This window comes from Ceratosolen solmsi, unplaced genomic scaffold, assembly GCF_000503995.2.
Source record: "Ceratosolen solmsi marchali unplaced genomic scaffold, CerSol_1.0 scaffold48, whole genome shotgun sequence".
Classification (NCBI taxonomy): domain Eukaryota; kingdom Metazoa; phylum Arthropoda; class Insecta; order Hymenoptera; family Agaonidae; genus Ceratosolen; species Ceratosolen solmsi.
The window spans coordinates 121840-129494 of record NW_011948440.1 but is presented as its reverse complement, the minus strand read 5'-3'; positions in this window follow the sequence as shown (position 1 = coordinate 129494).

Below are 7655 nucleotides of genomic sequence, written 5' to 3'. Positions count from 1 at the left end.
TATAAAGTTTCATGGCAATTTAAACAATCGCCGAGGAAATTATCATTCGTACGCGAAGCTCTTGCCCTGAATTTTCAACCGAGAAACTTTTTACCGCGAGATTCCTAGATGCTCTTTTACATATTTCAGTTTCGAACGAAAGCTTTTGCTCAGTCGAGCATAGCGTCAAGCATTTTCCAAACTTTCCAAGTTCTTCTTCTTCTATTCTATTCTATTCTATTCTTCTTCTTCTATTCTATCTATCATACTTCTTCATCTTCTTCTTCTCCTTCTTCTTCTTCTTCTTCTTCTTCTTCTTCTTCTTCTTCTTCTTCTTCTTCTTCTTCTTCTTCTTCTTCTTCTTCTTCTTCTTCTTCTTCTTCTTCTTCTTCTTCTTCTTCTTCTTCTTCTTCTTCTTCTTCTTCTTCTTCTTCTTCTTCTTCTTCTTCTTCTTCTTCTTCTTCTTCTTCTTCTTCTTCTTCTTCTTCTTCTTCTTCTTCTTCTTCTTCTTCTTCTTCTTCTTCTTCTTCTTCTTCTTCTTCTTCTTCTTCTTCTTCTTCTTCTTCTTCTTCTTCTTCTTCTTCTTCTTCTTCTTCTTCTTCTTCTTCTTCTTCTTCTTCTTCTTCTTCTTCTTCTTCTTCTTCTTCTTCTTCTTCTTCTTCTTCTTCTTCTTCTTCTTCTTCTTCTTCTTCTTCTTCTTCTTCTTCTTCTTCTTCTTCTTCTTCTTCTTCTTCTTCTTCTTCTTCTTCTTCTTCTTCTTCTTCTTCTTCTTCTTCTTCTTCTTCTTCTTCTTCTTCTTCTTCTTCTTCTTCTTCTTCTTCTTCTTCTTCTTCTTCTTCTTCTTCTTCTTCTTCTTCTTCTTCTTCTTCTTCTTCTTCTTCTTCTTCTTCTTCTTCTTCTTCTTCTTCTTCTTCTTCTTCTTCTTCTTCTTCTTCTTCTTCTTCTTCTTCTTCTTCTTCTTCTTCTTCTTCTTCTTCTTCTTCTTCTTCTTCTTCTTCTTCTTCTTCTTCTTCTTCTTCTTCTTCTTCTTCTTCTTCTTCTTCTTCTTCTTCTTCTCCTTCTTCTTCTCCTTCTTCTACTTCTTTTGATTCTTAATTGTCGCTATAATTTACGGCATACGTAAGAGAAAAACTGAATCTGAATCCTAACGAGATTCTCGTGATCGTCGATCGTTCGTAAGACTTACGACGATATATTATTAAATACCATGGCTACGACCTCGATGTAAATATGTTAAGTGTAACGCGTAGCATTCCGTAATTATGGGGAAATTTCGGATGACTAATTAATAAATTACCTGCGAAACATAAATCGAGACATACATTGGCACTCTTGAATCTACTCTTCATCACGGTTCCTCCAACTAAAAAGTCACCAAAGCTCCGCTACGATGACATTGTAGAGTGGCTTCGAATTCACTCTGGCGGCCCCTACTCTGCATCCATAAATATGACCTCCCGAGGTGTCGTCGATCCGACAGTCGAAACGCCAATCAAGGGCAGCGTCAGCGACAAACACCGCAGGAAGAGCACTGGGTGGGCTTTTCGTCAACTACGCCGAAAGCCCCGATCGGCATGAAGAGCGTGAAAAGGGGTGGCGAGGAGTCGTGGCTAGAGGCAACCCGACCAAAGAAGTGCGAGAACAGTCAACTCTCTTTCTCATTCTCTATCTCTATCTCTCGATTACGTAAGGTCTTAGAGTCCCTACGGAACCGTCGGAACCGAAGAGTGGAATGGTATGGAATGGAACGATTCTCGATAGACTTGGGCATAAGGGTGGTAATTATATCTCGGTCTCCCCTACGTCTGAGCAAGACACCCTCGCCGTCGCTCATTGAGCACCGTTGCATGACTAACCATGCTACGTGCAAAATTAAAAATAACGCCTCGCACTTGTATTATCAAATTTATTCGTACCTCGAACTTAAAGCTTATGTCATGCGATTGCGCTCGGCTGGCCCTTCCCCCATGGATACATATTACCCATACACGAGCAATTCGTCCGGATAATTTATGCTTTTGAGAGCGGCATGGCTAATCAGTGAGAAAAACGAATTCACAGGATTTAAAAGACATCGTGCATTACGATGCCGGACATTAGATTTTGCAAATTGTTCGTGAATAGCAGTGCTGGCCGTTACTTATCCTTCCAACGACACCCAAACAGCTTATTAAATATTATATGTATCAACCTGTCGACTACGAGGGTAATTACAATTTCCATGGCTTTAGCCGAATGATAATTTAGCCGAGTAGATGTTGTTTGTTTTGAGAGGGCATGTACGAGTTATCGATTATAAATTACTTTACAACGTAAATGCACAAATCTCGATCGCACGACAGTTCTCTGAATTTTCAAATGCAACAAATTGTCTCAAATTATGAAATTGTGGCGACTCGCGCACTTGCACGAAGTTGAGTTGCATAAGGATAAATTATCCCGACCAACTCAATCAACGAGCGAAGCAAGTCAATAATTTTTATATACATATACATATACGTGAAATTTTTATTTTTAGCATTTGTAAATTCAGGAACAAGTGAATAATAATACATCAAATTTAAAAATAGCATAGACACAACACACGTATACGTACGCGTATAATAGCAGTTATAATAATAATAATAATAATAATAATTAATAATAATAATAATAACAATAACAATAACAATGATAATAACAATAATAATGATAACAATAACAATAACAATAATAATAATAACAATAATAATAACAATAACAATAATAATAATAATAAAGATGATAATAATTATTTGTACACCTTCAAAATTTAAATTTGAGCCCTTAATTGTTCATTTATTTATTTATTCATTTATTTATTTTTTTTTTTTTTTTTTTTTTTTTTTTTTTTTTTTTCAAATAAATATATACCACATATAAATATATTATTATTTTCTATTATCGCACACAAATATCATACAAAAATAAAAAGTTAAAAGTGATTCGCTTTAGGTTCAATTATTATGTCAATTTTATAATAAATGTGATTTTCAGTTATATCGAATTTATTTATAACATACGATATTGTGCTTCGTGTAATCACTTTTTCATTTTGAGAAGAAATATTTTTCAATTTTATTATTTTTACACTGACCGATATTCCAATACTCTTAATCACAAGATTCTTTCAACTTGATTCGCAAATAATATTTCACATTTTAAGCGTCCATTTTTAAAAGGATTTTACATCGTACATCGTGCCGTTCTCTCCGATTATGTAATACATCTCTTTATAACTTAAAATATGTTTCGTTAAAAACACAAATATTAAATATTAACATTGTTTGTCATAAAGATACGGTTCTTTAATTTCGAAGTATCTATTCGTATATTAAATACCGAGCTGTTAAATATCTTGTAATCTAAGCTAATCTAAGCAAAAGAACGAATAAAAAAAAAATCTATGTAAAACTAATATCTAACCAAAACATATATATATATATATATATATATACACACACACAAACACAAACACATATCGAAATATGATATAATTACTTACCATTCCGGTTCAACAGAATATTATTGCTTTATTTAATTTACTTTAGTACTGATAAGTTATCCAAATATCGTACACATTCAAATCTTAGCTTTTCGTGAATAACTTTTAAAAGTATTATATAAATTTAGTATTTTTAAATCGTTTATTAAATAAACAAAGACGATAATAGTCTTAAAATTTTTATAAATAATTTCAGAAAAATTTTTGGAAAATTTCTAATTACATTTTTTCATGCAATTTACATATATTTTTCTACGTATTTAAAAGTGTAGATAAAAGTACTTTATGACTTAATAGTTTAACCTGACAATATTGCGATTAGGGTTATTGATATCATTGCTATGATATTGTAATTGTCAAGTGAAATTAATTACACGATTCGTTCAGATTTGTAAGAAGGATGAAAATTTTTTCTCTATAAATAAAGCCTTTTATAATATGCTTATTGCACATATTTTTATGGATTATTATAATCCTCGGATAAGTTAATTAACAATGCGTTAAGCTCTTACGTAGTAATTAAGCGCTGCGCGAAAATCCAAAGCTTTGCCATAAGTACCGAATAACCATTAAACATACTTCAATTACACTGTACTTAGCATTGAATTTGAATGTTATATCAATTACATTGGATAACAACGTTGTTTCGTTCTTACTTAACCAATTTCTTATTATTCCACGCCTAGTGAAAATTCATTTCAAAGACGCACGGTAATTTTCTTATTTCTTCCGATCACTCATTAAATCTATGGATATTTGAATGTGGGGAAAGAAATTTTTCCATTCACGTGCAAAGCCAGCCTAAGAAAAAAGAAAGAGAGAGGGAGTGAGAGAGAGAGAGAGAGAGAGAGAGAGAGAGAGAGAGAGAAAGCGCACATCGCGATTGACGCCTTATCATTTATTTTCAATTTCTTTCAACCAACATTCTATCTCTACAGTCGTGGAAATTTCACAAAACGCGTACTCGGCGCGAAAATCTTTTAATTTGCATAACTATTCATCCGTATGGAATTTGAAGCTTATCACAACCAACGTCTTACAATTTTCTATAAGATTAAATTGCGAAATTAAGCATTTATAATGTATTGGGATGGGAGCGTTGGATGTGTCAAAGATTACGGCACCCATATGTAAAGAAAAAATGTCATCCAATGTCGGCGAATGTGCATGTATAACTAACTACTATTGATTATACACTGCGGCCACTGAAACACTGGAGATTAAGATTTCAAATTGATCGAGAGCGTCCATTAGCTCCATCTACCAGTAGCTCCGCGCATTGCTGTAAAGAACACAAAAAAAAAAAAAGAAATAAAAACTTGTGGTTACGAAAATTCGTAGAGGAATACAGATGGCAGCACCTACCAAGTACGGATGTACTGTAAAAATTCATGCGAATTAATGTTACTGCGAATGGAAAAACCATGTCTAATGAAAAAAGTTATATAGGTGTACATTGGCACAGGAATTGTAAGACTCGTCGTTGTGGTGTGATTATTAGGGAAAGTTTTGAAAATAGAAGGTGCAAGTGCAATTACGCATTAGAAAATAGAATTATACTTTCATCGGTGAATATATAATATAAAGCGAAACTAAAAGTATGAAATATGAAAATTTATTAATTTCAAAATTCCACAAGTTGACAAAACTATAATTTTCCAATGAAACTCCTATTTAAAATGTTTTTTTTTTTTTTTTTTAAACTCTTTATTTCACTAAGCACCTGTTTTGTTTTTTGTTTTTGTTTTTTTTTTTTTTTTTCATTAGAAACGAATGAAATAAAGGAAGTCGAGGTTTTGCCTATATGCTGTTATAATATTGTATCGAGATGAAAATTAATAAAAATTCACCGAAGAACTTGCTTATCGAAATGTTTCTGCGCGAGAAGCGAAGCAATTTTTATCGACAATTGGTAATTTCTTTTTCCATTCGATGATTTCAATGTCTAAGCATTATGCAGTTTGACATTGTTGAGAAATAAGTACATGTACGTTAAAAATGCTCTAACCTTCATAATGCACAAACAAATATTTTGCGTATTCCTGTAATTTATTATTAATTATTGGCGCAGCCATACGTCATGATCGTCATTATTGTCACTAATATATAATATTAATGTCTTAATACGCGAATGGGGGTGAACTTTTTTTTTTTTTCCTTTTTATTTTTTTTTTAACGCCAGTACGTAACCTCTATTCGATTTTTAGTTCACGCTTCCCTCAATTTCTTTCAACTTTTTTTCGTCATTCCTTCACTAATCCTTGCATTATTTTCACACGAATAATGTAATGACGATGTCATCGAGCGTGCCATAAATGCATAAACTTCACCATAATTGCCAGTCATTTTTGCCTCATTTTTGCCTATGTATCCTTAAGATTATAAATTCATCCGCCTGGCTTATATTTATATATTTATCTTGTTGATAAATTACGGGAATAATCAAAGATTTCGCTTTCGGCAATAAAAATTTACCTCTTCCTTGACAGTCTTAATCCATTTATCTCTCTTCGCCTCTTCTAAACAAACTATCCCCACCCCCTCGCCCCACCCCGGCCAGCCGTCATTGTATCGTCAGCGAAAGCTTCAGCTTTCAATGCAATCGCTCCTTAGTTGCACATGCAGAAAGCAAGCTCTCTTTTTCTAAGAGAGCTTACTTCAGCAATTTTTTGATCACCGCCCCTGCCATTGGCTCGATTTCCATATATTCGCTTCTTTCGCAATGTCTTTGGTACATTCGTAATTGCTCCCTAAAGGATATTCTTTCCTTGTGCGTCGTCGACATTTTTCCCCATATAGCGACAACCAATTGTCACGAGATCATTGAAATTTTCTTTCCTGAAATTCAGCGTCTTTATTCCAATGATGCTTTATTAACTTCGAGGCCCGTATCCACGAGCACAATAGTGATAAGAACAGCACAAGCCGATCTTTATGCTTGAGTGATAATTCCCTGCAGCTGACTATTCTCAGGTGATTTATCAAAACAATAAAAGCAAACGACCAAACAAATTATTATGTAAATGCTTATGTATGCGCAACAAACGGTATCTTACGCTATTTCTCCTTTTGAAATTCATCGTATCACAAATTACCAGCTACACCATCGTCATGTCTTTGTTAGCACAACGCGTCGACGTCCGCTCACTAAGCACACCGGTCAATCAAAGCAACGTTTTCCCATACTCGACTTAATCGACAAAGCAAGAGCAAGCAAATACAATTGCTTGCCACCATTACTAATGTTTGTTTGCCTTTTATCCTTTAGATATTCATTTTTACGTCTGTAGTTTCAGGCCAACCATTACCCATGCGAGATAATTTTTCAATTTCGCGAGATAAGCGATTATTGTAGGATTATTGATAGGCCTAGATCTGACGTATTGGTTGGCATTGGTAGATCAATCAATGTTCATCGATATCGGAAATTGTCGCTCGTCCGATAACGAATGATCAATAAATAAATCAATAAGCCCTTTAATGCCCGTTTTTTGCCTATTGAATTAATCAACATATTATCCATTCCCAATAGTCATTATGGACAGTTTAAATATGACATTTGGCACAAGAACATTCTGCAAAATTATATTAAAAAAAAAAAGAAGCATATATCGCTCACGGGCAGCGTTCATTTAAGGAATAAAACTTTGAATTTCATATTTCATACAATCACAGGCACTAGAAGCGCAACGATGATCTTTCACAGCAACAACGCTGTGATTCAACGCTTACAGCCATCCTCATCGAATTTGTCGCGCAATTTGTTATGTCAAATTCCATGGTGTAGCGAGAGGTTGAGTGTACGCATAAACAAATGATGAATATCCGTACCATTCGTTCAAATTAGCGGCATCGCGTTCGAAACTACGAATCCACTCGGTCGGTGAGAAAAAAAACTTGACCAATCGGTGCAAACCGTACCGTCATCTGTCCACCCACAAGAAACTCGCTACTACAAGCCGCGAGGGAGCTTAGACTGTCGAGCCTCGATCGTCGTTGCGTACTTTGCGTGCATCTACTTGGTAATGTTACATAACCATAAGTTTTACAGCATCTCGCACTTGCATTCGAGTCCGCAATGCTACCGTCCGCACACAGACGCCATAAAGCAAACACGATATAATAATAAAATTAGCGGGCACATAATGGAAAT